The 19,404-nt window shown below is 38.6% G+C and overlaps 1 protein-coding gene across 7 annotated transcripts in view; it reads left to right on the top strand.

The window, feature by feature from the left end:
• nfia (nuclear factor I/A) overlaps window positions 1-19,404 on the top strand; it is a 580,788-nt gene that overhangs the window by 415,885 nt on the left and 145,499 nt on the right. The gene's annotated exons all lie outside the window — the stretch shown is intronic.

A 19,404-nucleotide genomic window follows, 5' to 3' on the forward strand; every position in this document is an offset into this window, starting at 1 on the left:
TAGTACAGTGGTACGTAAATGTGCTACACTGTGGAGGATGTGTAATAGGAGAATATCTGTCTGATTCTTTCTCAGTGAACTTTTGCTCACAGCCAGGTTGTTTCAGGTAGGATGGTAAACTGTGCTTCCCAGATGAAGGTGAGGTATATAGATTATTGAATTAACATGCATTCTCCTGTATTTTCCATCCATTGTTTTGAATGAGGGGGGCAGAAATTAAAGATCTGGCTGACTGTTGTTGAAGAGGAAGGGGATTGATAAGCAACAAAGCAGAAAAATGAATATCTCACAACGGTAGAAAAATTATTCTTATCTTTATAATGTTGTTAGTATCAACACAGGCTGTTGAATTTTCAAAATCATCATGTTTTTTAGACTATGTAATCAAGTGAAACAAAGGAGTGCCAGACTGGTAAATTTTCTTCCATGTGTAGCATTATTCTTGTCAATTGTGTGAATGTGTAATAGGGGATACAAGGAGCTATTTTATGATGAGTATACAATGCTTTGACATAAAGACATTATTCTTTTATATGCAAAGACGTAGCCATCTCTGGTGTGAAGATTTTACTTTTCCATATTTCAAGTACATAACAAGTAATAGGCAACTATTAGGTAACATAATAGGCAACTTCTGCTGTTAGCCATCAAGCTATAAACCAAATGGAAGAATTCCCACAGGTAGTAAAACAAGAAATATAGAGCAGATTTAATCACTCACTTTTCCTAATTCTGAAGAAATCAGAACAAAGTTAGAGGCTAGTTTTTAAGCATTGTTCAATTAAAGTAGCTTTTATTTTGTGTGTGAAGCATAATACTGGCCATTTTTAGGTCACTTACTGTCACTCAAGATTCAATCAAGTGCTTGCTCGGAATGCATCATTCTCTGTCCTTCTTTAAAATACTTCAATAAAATTTGAAGCACTGTCGTTTTGACAGCTGTCATTGGGCATTCTCAGACAACAGAGTGCAGCAGAGATGTCCAAGGAAGTGTGCAAATATGAAATGTACACAGAATCATTGAGTAACACAGCAAGGAAACAGGCCCTTTAGCTCAACCTTTCCACTCCTGTTGTCCAACATCAGGCCCATGTCCTTTAAAACTCTTCCTGTGCATGTATTTATTTTTTTTTTAATGTTGTTGAAATCCTGGACCACTCTGAATTAAATGAACCATCTGAACAAGCATGATCTCCTTTTCTCTTCTTTTGCCCACTGAAGCCTCTGGGCTCTGATCTTTTACTCCACTACTGAAATGGCAGTGAAAACCTTCTTACCATCTCGGCTATGCACGGATATTGGACTAATCCATTTCTTCCCTCCCTTCTACACAAAAGCATGTATAAACACTGCAGACTGCCATCATGCCTCAAGCCAAAATCCTCCACCACCTTTGATTTGGGCAACTTCACAATTACTTAAGTACTCTCCACTAACCAAGTCCTTCAGTTTCAGTTGCAACCAAATTTTGTTTTGGTTTAGCAACTAGCAAAACATTCAATGACCCACCACAGTGGTACCATTGTTTTAACCATTTATCATGCCCTATATTTTATACGTAGTATAATTCAGATTGTTATTATGATATACACAAATATCCAATGAATTTTTGCAGAGCCAGAGCAGTGTTCTACAGTATGGCTCACTATACTATTGCAATCTCAGGTGGATCTCTTTTGAAAAACAAGTTACCTTTTATGGGGAGAATACTACAAGCAATTTCATATAGTGTTCGATCCTAGAGGACTTCAACATCACATCCAGTGGAGCACTGGAGAATCACAAACAGTAGCATCAACCTATCAGCCTTTGACTATGTCAAGTGCAATTTCAGAATTTCTGTTAGTTTCATAGTGCAGTGACACCAAATGCTGACCAATTCACTATCATTACAACCAATAGACCCAAGCAATTGCAGATGTGACCAATGCTCTTCCTATTGGCATATTATTACTCAGGATTCCAGAAAAGCACACTGGATTATTTTGGGACCTGATAATAACACTCCATATTGTTACTTATCTACTTTCAAAATACATAATCGATAATTAGTTAAGGAATCACACAAAGCATTTATGCGGACACTATCAAGTTATGACTGGTGCCATTACTTTTAAAACTAGCATGCATTAATATACGGAAGTTGCATATAAATCTTGAAAAAGTATATTTCTTATCCACAGAACGACAAGGTTAGAAACTATATCCAGGTTAAGACTATATTGAATGTGAGTAGTAACTAGATATATATGAGGACTTGTACATAGTGAAAGGGCTGGTTCAGATAAGTTTTAGAGAGACTCTTCTGGAGAAAAAGCACTGAGCTGTAGCTACCAAGTAGTAGGGATAACTACAGAGGCTCAACATTATACAGTATAAATGAAAATGGGTGGGTCTATTTCAGTCACACACTTGCCCAAGAAGGACTAATCAGGTATTCATTTCTAAGACTTAACTGCTGCTGATAAACTCAGAAATACAAATACTCTAGGAAGGTCAGAACTGTGCCAGCCGCAGTATCCTGACATCTGATTAAAAACTCAATATTAAGATCCCTGTAGCTGATCCGCATGAGTTACTGTTAACGAGGGCTGACTACATTTGTTTCACTGTAACATTAGCTGGAGTCGGCTGTCTGCAAAGTGCACTTAGTAATACATGCAGTCTGCTCTCAACACCTGAGTAGGCAATATGCTCTACAACAACTAATAGCGGTTTGCTTTCTCCTGTGATATTAAATGTCAGTGTTTACTTTCTATCTGGGAATATAAAAGCTCTTCTGTATGATAAGGCATTGAAATGCATTCATGTGTACCCAAGATAAAAGTACTTGACTTGCCTGCAAACCTTCAACGAAATTGTTGTAAGGCTGTCCTGCCACCTTGTCTTCCCTTTCCATATCTGTAGAGAATAGTTCTATAGGCACTGCAGACTTTCCACTTACGTTAACTATCCTAGCTGCTTTCATGTAAATATATTTAAGACAGAGTTGGATAGATTTTTGCATAGTAATTGGAATTAAGGGTTCTGAGGAAAAGGCAGGTAGGTGGAGATGAGTCCATGGCCAGATCGGACATGATCTTATTGAATGGCGGAGCAGGCTCGATGGGCCAGATGGCCTACTCCTGCTCCTACTCCTTACGGTCTTATGTTCATGTACAATAACTGAAAGCAAGTGTTTTGAAACTATTTAAATTTGCAGGATTCTAGGGCAATGCTACATTTATAAGAATTTAAAATTCATTTCCTAACAGGTGTCACCAGTATTTCAGACACAGGTTTCCAACAGTATTGATTTTCCAGTTTTGTCCAAGTTGAGACCCAATGTCATCTCACCTCATAACATGCAATTTGATGCAAACTAAGTCAGTCGTGGACTCTTGTTCTGTGAAAGACAATGACATACTAGGCAATGTGCTTAAAACCTGAGTCATTGGGAGTAGAATGTTTTTAATTACATGGAATTAAATGGTAACAAATAAAGCATGCACGCAATTTATAATAATATTCAATTAACCAGAAAATGATAAGTTTGTATAACTTACCAATATGACATGGTGCATGGATCCCGTAAGCTGAGACCAATACTTTAGAGGAATAGTAAGATTTGGTAATAGGCTCAGCAGATTTTGATAGATTCACACATTCTGATCGTAACGCAACAGATCAATACACAATGCGTAAGTATGATTCACACGAGTGGAGCAGTCTCTTGATTAAGTTATTGGCCAAAATGATCAAAGTGCACCATTACTGGTATTCTCAACATGAAATGCTCAGCGAGCTTCAGAGTTTGCAGGGAAAAAAACAATTCAAATAACATGTTCTGTTAGTGTAAAGGAAGTTTTAAAATAGAATTCTTATTGAGTACTTTCATAGAAAAGTGCAGTAATTTTCAAATCACTCAAACTTATTCTGCAGTTCCCTTAATCTGTTTGAGAGATGATTGTTTCAGTGAACATTGTGCATTTTATGCTGCAGGAATAATCAAGTGGTATAGCTATTAAAGTGTAGAATGCTTTGCATGATTACAATGATAATTTGAAAATACACCATATGTGGATGTATGGCATGTTATCTGAGTGTCCTTGTTTGTTAAAACCAATTGAAAACTGCTTGGATGTGCCCAATTGAAAAGCTACACAAGGTGAAACAACAAACTTGTGTGGGTCTTCAATTTTATTTTTATTACTAAGGAAAAAGAATTATCACTGATTCTACTATTTTCAGTCAATGTTTCAAAATCCAAAGAGAGATGTAACTCTTCCTAATCTACTGTGGAGATTTGACAGATGTTTACCAAAATATGAGGATAATAGGTAGGATAAATGCAAGCAGGCTTGAATGGGACTACAACCAGAGGTCATGGGTTAAAGGTGAAAGTTTAAGGGGAACATTTGGGGAAACCCCTTCACTCAGAGGGTTGTTAGAGTGTGGAATGAACTGCTGGCACAAGTGGTGCGTAGAACTCAATTGCAATATGAGAAATTTAGATAGGTACTGTATATGGATGGTAGGGGTATGGTCCCTTTGTATCTTGATGGGAGTAGGCTGTTTAAATGGTTTTGCATGGACTAGAGGGGCTGAAAGGCCTCTTTCTGTGCTGTACTTTTCTATGTCTATGACTGTAAAGTTAAATGGCGATACAGGAGCAAACTTGTAACATTTAACTACTGGCAGGGATGAATGGGCTAGAAATTCAGATGTGTGACCCATCTGTTTCCAACCATGAAGTGAAGCATTTTCTAAATCTGCATTGTCATTAAGTGAATCTGTTTGTCAGGTATATATGCTCAATGCCATGAACATTAACTCTTTGCAGCAACAGCATGGTACATTGCAGGCATGATAAATGTACATTAGCATAAACTTAAATTAACATAAATTATCCATAATTTACACAACAAAATAAACAGAAGTAAACATAGAACCATAGAGCACTACAGCACAGCAACAGGCCCTTCAGCCCATCTAGTCTGTGTCAAACTTTTAATCTGCCTTGTCCCATCCACGTGTACCTGTACCTGCACCTACACAATAGCCCTCCAAACCCCTCCCATCCATGTACAGTATGTAAAATTAGAAAGTTGCCTGTAACAGGTATTTAGCACTCAGTTCTAATGATGTATAATCATTTTCCTGCTGAAGTTACATAGCAGCAGCTCTGAATATTCAACTTACTCCTTGGTTTGGCATGTGAGCTTTTAAAAAGAAGTGACACCAATCTAGTCCTCCTACCAATTACTTACCCTCTATGGCATATAAATGTTTTTGATGTCTCTGCTTGGGGAAATAGGTCCTTTCTATTTATTCATCATTTTCATAATTTACCATATATAACCATATAAATGAATAAGAATTACAGCACGGAAACAGGCCATCTTGGCCTTTCTAGTCCATGCCAAACTCTTACTCTCACCTAGTCCCACTGACCTGCACACAGCCCATTACCCTCCATTCCTTTCCTGTCCATATAGCTGTCCAATTTAACTTTAAATGACAACATCGAACCTGCCTCAATCGCTTCTGCTGGAAGCTCGTTCCACACAGCTACCACTCTCTGAGTAAAGAAGTTCCCCCTCATGTTACGCCTAAACTTTTGCCCTTTAACTCTCAACTCATGTCCTCTTGTTTGAATCTCCCCCACTCTCAATGGAAAAAGTCTGTCCACGTCAACTCTATCTTTGCCCCTCATAATTTTAAATACCTCTATCAAGTCCCCCCTCAACCTTCTATGTTCCAAAGAATAAAGGCCCAACTTGTTCAACCTTTCTCTGTAACTTAGGTGATGAAACCCAGGTAACATTCTAGTAAATCTTCTCTGTACTCTCAATTTTGTTGATACCTTTCCTGTAATTCGGTGACCAAAACTGTACACAATACTCCAAATTTCATACAGACAACATCCACCGCTTTACCCTCGTCAACTTTCCTAGTAACCTCTTCAAAAAGTTCAACATGATTTGTCAAACGTGACCTTCCATGCACAAATCCATGTTGACTGTTCCTAATCAGACCCTGTCTATCCAGACATTTATATATACCATCTCTAAGAATACTTTCCATCAATTTAACCACCACTGACGTCAATCTCACAGGCCAATAATTGCTAGGTTTACTCTTAGAACCCTTTTTAAACAATGGAACAACATGAGTAATACGCCAATCCTCCGGCACCATCCCCGTTTCTAATGACATTTGAAATACTTCTGTCAGAGCCCCTGCTATTTCCACACTGACTTCCCTCAAGGTCCTAGGGAATATCCTGTCAGGACCCGGAGACTTATCCACTTTTATATTCCTTAAAAGCTCCAGTACTTCCTCTTCTTTAATCATCATAATTTCCATAACTTCCTTACCTGTTTCCCTTATCTTACACAATTCAATATCCTTCTCCTTAGTGAATACTGAAGAAAAGAAATTGTTCAGAATTTCCCCCATCTCTTTTGGCTCCACACATAGCTGTCCACTCTGATTCTCTAAGGGACCAATTTTATCCCTCACTATCCTTTTGCTATTAATATAACGGTAGAAACCCTTGGGATTTATTTTCACCTTACTTGCCAAAGCAACCTCATACCTTTTAGCTTTTCTAATTTCTTTCTTAAGATTCTTTTGATATTCTTTATATTCCTTGAGCCCCTCATTTACTCCATGCTGCCTATATTTATTGTAGATATATCTCTTTTCCCAAACCAAGTTTTCAATATCCCTTGAAAACCACAACTCTCTCAAACTTTTAACCTTTCCTTTCAACCTAACAGGAACATAAAGATTCTGTACTCTCAAAATTTCACCTTTAAGTGACCTCCATTTCCCTATTACATTCTTCCCATAAAACAAATTGTCCCAATCCACTCCTTCTAAATCCTTTCGCATCTCCTCAAAGTTAGCCCTTCTTCAATCAAAAATCTCAACCCTGGGTCCAGACCTATCCTTCTCCATAATTATAATGAAACTAATAGCATTGCGATCACTGGACCCGAAGTGCTCCCCAACACAAACCTCCATCACCTGACCTATCTCATTCCCTAACAGGAGATCCAACACTGCCCCTTCTCTAGTTGGTACCTCTATGTATTGCTGCAAAAAACTACCCTGCACACATTTTACAAACTCCAAACCATCCAGCTCTTTTACAGTATGGGCTTCCCCGTCTATGTGTGGAAAATTAAAATCTCCCACAATCACAATCTTGTGCTTACTACAAATATCTGCTATCTCCTTACAAATTTGTTCCTCCAATTCTTGCTCCCCATTGGGTGGTCTATAATACACCCCCCATAAGAGTTACTACACCTTTCCCATTCCTCAATTCCACCCAAATAGCTTCCCTAGAGGAGCCCTCTAATCTATCCTGCCAGAGCACTGCGATAATATTTTCTCTGACAAACAATGCAACACCTCCCCCTCTTGTCCCCCCAATTCTATCACACCTGAAGCAATTAAATCCAGGAATATTTAGTTGCCAATCACACCCCTCCTGTAACCATGTTTCACTCATAGCTACCATATCATACTTCCAGGTATCAATCCATGCTTTAAGCTCGTCCACCTTTCTTATAATGCTCCTAGCATTAAAATAAATGCATTTAAGAAATTTTTCACCTCTTTCTCTCTGTGCAAACAACTTTACTATTTTCTTTTTCTTCCTTCTCCCCTACATCTGTTCCTACGCTCTGGTTCCCCTCCACCCTTGTATCTAGTTTAAATCCACTGGAGCCTCTCTAGCAAACCTACCTGCAAGAATATTTGTACCCCTCCAGTTCAGATGTAGACCATCCCTCCAGAACAGGTCCCACCTTCCCTGGAAAACTGCCCAATTACCTATAGATCTGAAGCCCTCCCTCCTGCACCATGTCTTCAGCCATGTGTTGATCTGCGCTATCTTATTATTTCTAAACCTGCCTGCACGTGGCACTGGTAGCAATCCTGAGATTGCTATCCTGGAGGTCCTGTCCTTTAACTTGGCGCCTATCTCCCTAAACTCACCTTTCAGGACCTCCTCACTCTTCCTACCCAAATAATTTCCAAGCTACTTCTCCCTGCAAATACTTTCCTGGATAGTTCCATCTGAAATTATTGAGACAGGGTTGTAGGTTTATTCTCTTTTAATTTTTATACTACCTGCCCTTAGCTCTGTTTAGCTGGTCTAGTTTTCAGCAATAAACTTGCTTGGTCAGTAATAATGATACAGAGGTCTATGAGTTGCGGAAAATACATTCTTGTTCAAGCTGCCCACAATCTTTCTGCAAAATATTCTTCAGCATGACGGGCTACTGAATTTGTGTGCTAATGAAGCATGGCAGATCGTTAAACAGAAAGGAGGCTTGTCCCGAAGAAAATAAGTTCATAGGATCTGCAGTTATTGTCAAGATTTTTCAGATCCATTCCCTCCCGAGTATACATCATATGGCACTTCTTCAGTCTCCTCTACTGTCGGCACAGTACATGTGCCAGGGATCATAGTGGGGGTCAATTGTTGACTGGTAGTTTTTTGTGAGGGGCTGTCAGGTTATTCTTAAATTGCAGTACAGTCCCTCGTGATTTTGCCTTTATATGGGAAGGTTAAAGGGGACATGTTGTTTCCGTAAGTTGAACAGGAATGTTAAAGAAGTTGGCTATTCCCTTACCATTTTTGAATCCTAATTTTTGGTTGTTACTGATTGGAGGCCTACCAGATTTTATTCTTCTTATATTTGACTGTTTTATCTTGGTAAAGTCATGAACTTCAGTAGAAGTAGCACGGACTTTCTTCACTGCAAAACAATTTTTTAACTTTTCCCTCAGTCTCAAATAAATCTAAGCTTTGTCCCCAAATTTAAACCAATAATGCTTAAGGAAAAGTCTGGATGCCAGAGTTACTGCAGTTTTCATGTACCTCTTGCAAGGATTTATTGAGACTTGCCCCTTGATACTGCATCAGTGATCAACATTTTACAATTGTTGAATTGCACTTGCTTCCCAGTTCTCAGTAGCAGAATCCCAGTAGCCACATTAGTAATCCATCAGCTTTATGGTGACTCTGCTTAAGTAATCTGAGGCAGAGTCAAAGTCTGCACCCAATGAAGAGAAAAGGTATCTTGGGCTGAGATGGATTGATATCTCGGCATATTGGAAACTAGAGCAGGAAAGTGAGGCTGAGGTCAATAATCAAATTAGCTGTGCTCTGGATGATGGAGCATGATCAACATTCTACACTCCTATTTCTTATGTTTGAGGTGAAATTTATCAGAAATAAATCAACTGCAGGTTTATTTCTCTATCTAGTAACAGAAGTTCAAGGATTCATCTTGAGAACTAAGAGTTTCCCCAAAAGTGACCTATTAAAAAATTATTTTGAACTCCCTGTTTCACATATTTTTCTCTTGTTACCAGAAACCTGCTTAAATTAGCAATGTATCAGACACCTGAACAGATGTTATGGTCTGGCTCTCTGGGTCAAATGACTTATACCTCTATAGCGAATCTATTTCATTTGTGAGATGATCTGCAAGAATAGTGATATCAGCTCTTTATATTTGCTATATACGTCAGTTTTTGAGATGGTGCTGCTGAGACACAATGATGCTTTACTGACAGCAAACAGAACTACTAACTACTCCATTGATCACACATTTTCTCGATAATTATCACTTACAACCAATAGACTGTAACTTCCCTTTTGGAGTTGTGCTTTTGAATCGCCTGTACAACCTGGCATTTTTGTAGTTTTCAGGAAGATTCAGTGAACTAGAGTCTCAAAGGTGCAGTGCGGGAATAGATGGAATCAAGGTGATGAGGCCCAGGTCTAAGAGTGAGGAACAAGCCCATGCTTGGCCATTGCTGGAGTGAACTTGGGGCCGAATTAAGGTGGTGAGGCCTGGGCCCAGAGTGAGGAACGAGCCAATGATTAGCCAATTTATGCACAAGGCCAGTTTCAAAAGGTCGGGGTGCCAGGGCCGAAGGCGAGAGACAGGTCAGTGTTGAGCTCGCCGCTGGGCAATGTTTACTTGCCTCTGTGCTGAACTGAGGTTGTGGCCTGCGACTAACAGACTCCTGGACTGGCTTCGTTGCTGTGGATTCACTTTTGTGAACTTTAGTTCTGAGTGTTACTTGTTTACTTTTAACTGTTTGCACAATCTGTTCTTTTTTCACGCATTGGGTCTTTTTTATGGATTCTTTTGGGTTTCTTTGCTTTTGTGGCTGCCTGTAAGAAGGCAAATTTCAACATTGTATATAATATGCATGTCTTGATCATAAATGTACTTTGAACTTTGACTTTCCAAATACTGTCGTGCTTCTGACAAACCTGGTAGTAATTTTGTACATTCAAACTATTCAGGAATTACTCAAATTCTGAAAAAGACAAATCATATTTCAATTTTAAAATAGCCCTACATTTCAATATATTGTTATTTAAATCTGTAACATAATCATGCTGTGTTTAAGAGCTAGATGAGGTGCTTAAAACCACAAAAGCAAAGACTGGAACCTCTAAGATTCTGTTTGCTGTTTCCATTTCCTTGAAATACAAGGATGTCTTACAATTTATATCCGGTCTGTACCAATTTATTTGACCACAAGCAGACTGAAATTTGGAGAACTACAGTGGTTTCATCAATCTTTAGCTAAGAAAGGGGAGAAGCTACTGAGAAGCCCTGATCTCAAGTGACTAAATCTACTTAACTTGATAGCTTGGATGATGCCTCAGAAGGGTACCACTGCAAGCATATTTCACCATGACAAGAGGCAAGTGAAAACTGAGGAGTGTACAAACCTCAGTGTAAAATAACAAATATACCTTGGTTATTAAGGAGTTAATCAGCCATGTGGAAAGGCCATTTTGCAGCTGTAGTCCCTTTGAGAAAATAATGATAAACTGTAACTAAAACAAGCTGAGCCTTTTCCATGGGTCAGAAGGCAGAGAATGTTTACATTTGAGTATTTTATGGAAAGAATTTAGTTTTCTTAAATAGGACTCCAGTCAAACTATTTAATTTGAGTCTTTGGTTTAGGAATAAGCCATGTAGATGGTGAATTTCTGAAGAGGTTTTTCCCACACATTCTTCATAACCTGGCCATAGAAACCACAGGAAAATGGCAAAGAAGGCAGTTGTCTAGCATTTCTGCAACAGTTCCTGCGATCTATAGAAAACTCCACCTGAAGTCATACTGATAGCCATAAAACTTGTCTCTGCACAGTTCTAGGTTTGGATAAATTTTAGTTAGCAACCTGAGAGTGGGGGCCATTGATACCCTGAAAGTTGTCAATAGTGCATTATTAAGTTTTTAAACAGAATAATATAGCCCAGAAACAGACATCATAATTCCTTTAGAAATAAAGAAAATACCATTTTGTAAGCTTCACCTCCATATATTTTGGGTTATTGTTTTGTAATTTGCTTCCCTCAGTTCCCCTTACTTATTGTGATAGTGATAAATTGCAATAGTGATTTTTTTTTCTCCGCCACACGAGTTAGTTAATAGCCTGTAATGTTAAGTCTTGTTTATAAATAGCTACAGCTATGCTTGGTAACTTACTGTATATTTGAACCAATCTTATCCCTTTATATTACCTATTTAAATTGCTTTTGCTCTAAATCCGCAGGCAAGGTAAATATGCACATTCGTTTCAGCAATTGGAAACTGAACAAAAATATTGTGTAGATCTGATTGAATAAGAGTTGTCTGATGTTTGAACAGGAGTTGTATAGGATATCCCCATACAGTTCTCAGAGAAGGCTGCGAGGATTTCATTTGGTTGACGATGTGTTTTAAGCAGTCTTCAAGTGCGATGATATGCATCATCCAGCACTCAAGAGAGCAAATCAAACCAGAACAGTTATTAAGCAATTAAATTAAGCTATTTAAAAATAAAACTGATCTGGCATCTCTTGAAAGAGGCAGATATGTTAACCCTTCATTGTTGTTTCTTTTTATTCATTCTTGTGGATATGAGCAGACTTAGTGTTTAGTGCCCTCCCTAATTGCCCTTGAGAAAGGTGGTGACGATCCACTTCCTTAAAATGCTATATTGCATCTGTTGAAGATGCTCTGGTGGTACAGTTGTCAGAGAGCTTCCAGGATTTAGACCCAGTGATGATGGAGGAGTTTTTTTGTAAGATGGGATGTGGACGGAAATCTGCAGCCAGGTTTGCTCCCATGTACCTGCTGCCCTTGCTTTTAGCAAAAGGGGCCATGGGTTTGGAAAGGGGCTATTGGTGAAGGCTGCAAGGAACTGCAGTGCATTTTGCAGGTGCTATGTGCTGATGTTGGGAATGAATATTCTCAGTGGCAGCAAGGTGTTCTTGAGCATTTTGTGTACAGTTGGAGCATCACACAGGATGCTTGACAAGAGGAGAGTATTCCATCACATTCCAGATTTGTAACTTGTAGCTGGTGTAAGGGTTTTGGAGTATCAGGAAATGGCTCACTTACCACTGGAGATCCACACCGATACATGTTCTTGTCACTGCAGTATAACGTTACCAATTCATCTGAGTTCCTAATCGATGTCAAACAGCAGAATGCTGATGATGAAGACTATGAAATTTAAAATAACTGAGGTGAAATCATTCTTTGCTAAAAGCAATAAAACAAGTAAAGGTGAAGTAATTTTATTAAAACTCTGCTTCATTGTCCTTTTACATGGAAATCAATTAGTATTCAAATAATTCCATATAGAAACAATACTCTCTCATTATTATCCAATTACTACTTAGAGTTTCTATTGTCCTTGCATATCATTCACATATGCTGGTTGAACTGCTCTCTATTTTTATCTAAATTTTCATTATTTCAGGCATTCTCATTATCTTGAATCAGGCATTATGCCTGGTGCTGGAAAGCTCCTTGCTTACAAGGGACTAGCACTCTTTTCTAGTAATGATGATTTTGCTCAGTGATTTGATACTTTTTGCCCATAATTTTGATTTACCCATTATTTGTTACTTTAAATATGATTATCCTAAATCAGAGATCACCAAAAGATCATGAAGTTGTAACTTCTTTGCTTTGTAGAATAATTATCATGGTTGGAAACAATATATCCCAGGTTTCAGTGAAGACGAGGGGAAATGTAGGGAGAGGGAAATGTTCAGAGAGGAGAGGTGAGAAATCAGATGTGATTGTGAGGAAAGGGTAGAGAAGTGTGATTGTAGCCTGAGCTACAAGTGGTCATATGCACTGAGAGTGAAATGACTGCCGGGGCATCCGATCACATTATCTTGCACTGAGGTGCACAGCATAGGGTTGCTGCAGTCTGTGTTAGCACCACCTGTGCTGTAATGGTCACAAATAAAACTGAAGCTGGGAAGTCTTTGCTTATATTAAACATGACCCTGTGGAGACCTTCTAATTCAAACATGGTTCATGATTTGTTATGTATTTTGATTGATGCTTTACTGTAACTGAGCAATGAAGATTGGTTAAGACCATTTTGTCTAATTTCTGTCAAAAAGGAAGTAATAAGTGCTGTGCAACTTGATGATGACATCATATGTGTCTGGAGATGGTACCTAGGCTAGGAAAGAATATACCAATAAATGTTTGGTCCAATTTCCTGATGGATGAGAAATGAACACAATTATTTCAAACAATGCACAAAATGATTTTTATGCCTGTTTCTTTCTACGAAGTAGGGATGTATAGTTTTACTATCTATGCATTTGGTTTTGCAATTACAAACGTGCTCTATACAATGGTAAATTTCATAAACAGCATTAGTAAAAGCCTCACACACAAAAAATACTGGTGAATGCAGCAGGCCAGGCAGTATCTATAGAAAGAGGTACAGTCGACGTTTCGGGCCAAGACTAAGGGTCTCAACCCGAAACATCGACTATACCTCTTCCTATAGATGCTGCCTGGCCTGCTGCGTTCACCAGCATTTTCTCTGTGTGTTGCTTGAAATTCCAGCATCTGCAGATTTCCTCGTATTTGCATTAGTAAAAGCATGTCATATCACACTTGAGTTCCTATATTATGCTCAAGCCTTTGCTAATTCTAATGAATGGAAGTCATTTGAAGTTCCATCATCTCTGAGGAAATCTTGACTGAAGATGTAGCAGTGGGGATTGGGTCTTTTTCACTTCTTGGTAGGGATAGCAGCTGCATGTGTGTCATTACTTTGGAGTGAAATCCTTACTCTCTGGAGCAATATTATATAGTTTTGTGCTCACTTTAATTTTCTCAGACATTATTCAGACTGCAGTAAATTTGAGTAAGATCATCTAATTCAGTGGATCTCTTTAATTCAGTCTTTGATTCACCAAAATAAAAACCTCAGCTTCCCACAATTCTCTAGTTTGTGGTAAATCTGCAAAAGCAGCAAGGACCTACTATCCTACTTCTGATTTTCACTATCCTTTGTTAATTCTTTCCTCCTTCTCTTCAGTTGTTTTGATCTCATATATGTTCCTTTACTTTTATTATCCATTTTCTCTGCCCTACCACCCAAGATGTATAGTTTGGGACAATAGAAAGCAACCTAAAATACATACATGACGTCTTCAGTCAGCCAGGGGCTTGTAGGTATGGTGTGGTCTCCTAAGAAACTCTAGACAATATTTTCATTGTAGTACAAGATGAGGAATAGAACCAGATAATTAACAACCTACATATATTAAACATTGGCTTGAAGTATGGAGCATTTCTGGGTGTCTCCTATTGATATCACATCTGCCATTACAATTGCTTTAGCTTCGAAGTATCATCAGTATGGAAATTGCATTTTGTTACACCGAGGACAAAAATGGCTTAGGTCAGTTTTGATGAACCAGTAAAGCTGATGTTGAATTGACCCAGTGTTGGCTGATAAGAACAAGCCTAACAAGCATCTCTCGTAAGGGCAGCACCAATAAGTCAGCATATAGACCAGACAAGCTAAAACAGGTTTCCCCCGCCATCCGAAGGTAGAACGTTCCAATGAAACGGTTTGTAAGCCGGAATGTCGTAAAGCAAAGAAGCAATTACCATTTATTTATATGGGAAAATTTTGTGAGCGTTCGCAGACCCAAAAATAACCTACCAAATCATGCCAAATAACACATAAAACCTAAAATAACAGTAACATATAGTAAAAGCAGGAATGATATGATAAATACACAGCCTATATAAAGTAGAAATACTTTTCCACAATCATTACCTGAACTGTTCTCCGTAGCGAAAATCTCACGCAAGCGCCGTCGGCAAAAACACTCTCACCAGTAACCTCTAAGCTATGAAGCTGCCAAATCATACCAAATAACACGCAAAAATACACGGCCTATATAATGTAGAAATAATGTATGTACAGTGTAGTATCACTTACGGGAATCGGGAAGGCAGCTTGCCAAGTACAATGACGATGGTGTGTGAGGCTGAGTTGTCGGAGTTTGGGTGGTGCAGTGGCCCCCACCCTCCAGGCCGCCGATCGATACCGATCCGCAAAGCATGCAGGGGTACAGCAGTAGCCGGGAGGCACACAGCACATCTTTAAGAAAAAAGCCGAAATAAACAAGCTAATTAATTAGGTGCCACCCGGCACGTAGATGTTGGCCCAGATCAGAGGCGACGCAATCAGCAATCGCCTCTGATCTGGGCCGACAATTACATGCCAGGTGGCACCTAATTAATTAGCATGTTTATTTTGGCTTTTTTCTTAAAGATGTGCTATGTGCCTCCCGGCTACCTCTGCATTCTCCGCAAATCGGTATCTGTCCGCGGCCTGGGGGTTGGGGTGGTAGGACACTGGGGTGTCATCTCATGGTCGTCTGTTTCCATTAGGGCAGGCAGCTCATCTTGACTTATGACTGCCTGCCTCGATGTCGAAGGTCGAGTTTCGTCGTCTGCTGTGGCTGATGTGGAAGGCTTGCTTGACTGCTGAGCCTCGTGCATTTTTCTATCATACAGTTCCTTGTAAGGACTCAAACCATCTTGCAAATTTGCCCTAAACCAACGTACCTTTTCAAAATTAAAGTCATACTTTATCATTACTTATTCGGTTTCAATTGTTATCCTTTCCTCTTCCAATTGCATCAGCTCTTCATCTATCAGTTCTTGGTCATGGGATGCCAAAACCTCTTCAACATCATCTTTGTCAACTTCCACAAGCCAAACTCACTTTGTCCTTACTTCGTTCACTATGATCGAAATGCTTAATTATGTCTTGCTTTACGCTAAATGTAACACCCTTACGAGCTCTTTCAGGCTTTTCCGATACCATAGAACTCATCTTGCAAACGGCTGCTCACCGGCACGTGTTTAAGCAATGCCGGCGAGAATGCCGTTCTGAATCCAGGGGAGAGCGGCTGCTCAGGGTGCGCGCTGCTTTTTTTTTGCGCTCTGCCTTTTTTGTAACAGTGAAAACACCTTCTGTTAGCGAAAACAGGGTACTAATGTAGGTCTTTCGATAGAGTGAGGTTTCGTAAAGCGAACGTTGGAAAAGCGGGGGACACCTGAACACACCAAAGTACGTAGCGAAATCTTGACAAAATCAAGAGGGATCTCACCAACTAAATTATTGTTTGATACAAATTCACAAAAATGTCAGTTTGCAACAGGATAACTCCCGGGAATAGAAAAAGACTTGTCTAATCCAACTCTTAATGCTTAGTTTCTGGACTTGATCTTAGGGAAGCTTGCAACTTAGACTCCTAACTGCATTTCACCAGCTTGAAGGAGTTACAACTGAGTGGGCATATATAGACTCAGTGAATGCAGGGAGATGTGATTTATAAGGTTATGAATTCTGAAGACTTTTTGACCTATATTCAGATTGTAGAAATAACAGATGTTGTCCTTCACATCAGCGAAGAATGTAGCCAACCGGTGCAGAATGGTTCAGCCACCTATACACAACAGGGACTACTTTAAACACTGACCCAAGTATGACCCTAGATGGCTTGATTATATTTCACTGTAGAAATGTTGCAAATGCTTCTGCGGTAAAGGATTTCTGCAGCTGATAGCATCAGATTATGTTTTTGTTCCCACATCTCATATCCCCAACTTCGATCATATTGACTTGCCTGGGCTTAATCATAGCAATTCCCAGTCTTGTTCACATTACAGCTGAGTTGCAGTTTTCATCAAATCTTGTGGATTCCCAATGCTGGAGCAAACATAACAAAGCAAGCATTTACTAAACGATTACCTCACTCCTCTTTATAGATCTTTAAGGAAGAAATTGTTAATGCATTTTTAAAAATTTGTTAATAATTATTTGTTAGTAATAAATCTGTTAAAGTTAATTTATGATATCTTGAAATTTTATGTTTAAAATAAAGCAGGGTTTGCATAAAGCTACAAGTATGCAGTAAATTGAAACTGTCCAGTTTAGAAGCAGATATAATTTGCAAAAGCAAAGGTTTTCTAGATACATATTGAGAAGCATAAGAAAAAGCATTTCATATGAAGCTGTTGGAAAAATTTGTATAAAATTATTAATCCTACTGGAATACTCTACCATTCATATTCTTTATTTTCACAAAAACTGGTATATTTTCATAGATTTTCTACTTTGTACTGAATTATTTGTTTCATATTTCGGTACAATTGGACAACTTTTTAAATGTTTTTTAAAAAACATACTTATGGAATTTTGTAGACATCATTAAATTGCTCTGTTTATTAAATACTAATAAGTAGAGGAATAAGTAGTTTTATCATTTACGCTTGTACACCAATGAAGGCAATTTGAAAATATATGTTGCCCTTTATTTATAAGTACTAAGGAGATGAACACACTGGTGTGAATCCTTACCACCAATTCTGAGTTGAAATTGAAAAATGTACGCATGAATGGATATAGTCCATGGCAGCCCACGACTTGATTTTTTTTACACTGCACATCAAATTGTCCCAACATTCTTGAATACACAGTTTTCAATTAACTGAAAATATGTGGTGTGCAAACTATTTAAATGGCATAAGGATCATGACAGGTTGTCTGTTTAGCTGATCAATTAATTTAGTTGAGGTGTTGGAACTTGTTAGCAAGTTGCTGAAATAGGAAGAACTGTTGAATTGGATGCCCCAGTGATTGATATTATAAACCCTTACTCCTAAAACGTTAAAGACTTGTTGAAAACTAGACTAATGCGGAGATGATTCCAGATCAAAATGAGCAGATGAAATATGAGCAAACAGGTCAAGTGCTACAGAAAGATTAAAATCACACATCGAAATTGGTAGAACAATAAAGGATGAAATTTAAGATAGAAATAAAATGTAAAAGCAGAATTTTGCTAGTTCATAAAACCCATGCTGTGCTGAATTTGAAGCCCTCCTGAGTGGAGATACCAAAGATTCATTATCCAGCTTTCTACCCCAACTGATCCTGATTTTCCTGCAGCTGGAGGAAAATAAGGAATTGCCAAAATTGTAGAAGGGGCTAGAAAACATGATATTTAATTAGAACAGACACAGAAAATTGGGTTATATGAATGTAGCAAAATTCTGTTATTTTCCTTTCACCTGGGTGTATTGTCATATTATGTAAAGGTCAAAGTTATATTTTTTTCTGTTAGTTTTGACTTCAGAACTAATTGGATAAAGATATATGTCAATTGAAAAGAGCTTGGGGAAATCCCTTCCTAGGTAATGGACTGAAGATAATAAATTGCACACTCGGATTATTGCAAGCTTAGTTTTAGTTTACTCTCTGGCACGAGTACTGCCAGGATTGTAACCTCCCTCTTGCCTGTATTTTGTTGTCTTTTCCAATGCTAAAAAAATTTTCAACACCACTAGATGTTAAATATTTGAAGAAGGGCACCAAAAACATGAGAACATGGAAGTTGTTATCCAAGCTTTTATGATAAATGTCAATTTTTACGATGTATGTCAATGATTTGGACTACGTTATTAAGGGATTTGTGGCTAAATTTGCTGATGATACAAAGATAGGTGGAGGAGCAGCTAGTGTTGAGAAAACAGAAAGCCTACAGAGAATGGGCAAAGAAGTGGCAAATGAAATACAATGTTGGAAAGTGTATGGTCATGCACTTTGGTGGAAGAAATGAACAAGCGGACTATTATTTAGATGGGGAGGGAATTCAAAATGCAGAGATGCAAAGGGACTTGGGAGTCCTTGTGCAAGATACCCTAAATATTAGCCTCCAGGATGAGTCGGTTGTGAAGAAGGCGAGTGCAATGTTAGCATTCATTTCTGGAGGTATAGAATATAAGAGCAGGGATGTGATGTTGGGGCTCTATAAGACACTTGTGAGACCACACTTGGAGTTTTGTGTGCAGTTTCAGGCTCCTTATTTTAGAAAGGGTATACTGACATTGGAGAGGGTTCAAAGAAGATTCACAAGAATGATTCCAGGGATGAAAGGGTTACCGTATGAGGAACATCTGGCAGCTCTTGGGGTGTATTCCTTGGAGTTCAGGAGAATGAGGGGGGATTTCTTGGAAACATTCCAAATGTTAAAAGGC

Source organism: Mobula hypostoma, chromosome 12, assembly GCF_963921235.1.
Source record: "Mobula hypostoma chromosome 12, sMobHyp1.1, whole genome shotgun sequence".
Lineage (NCBI taxonomy): Eukaryota > Metazoa > Chordata > Chondrichthyes > Myliobatiformes > Myliobatidae > Mobula > Mobula hypostoma.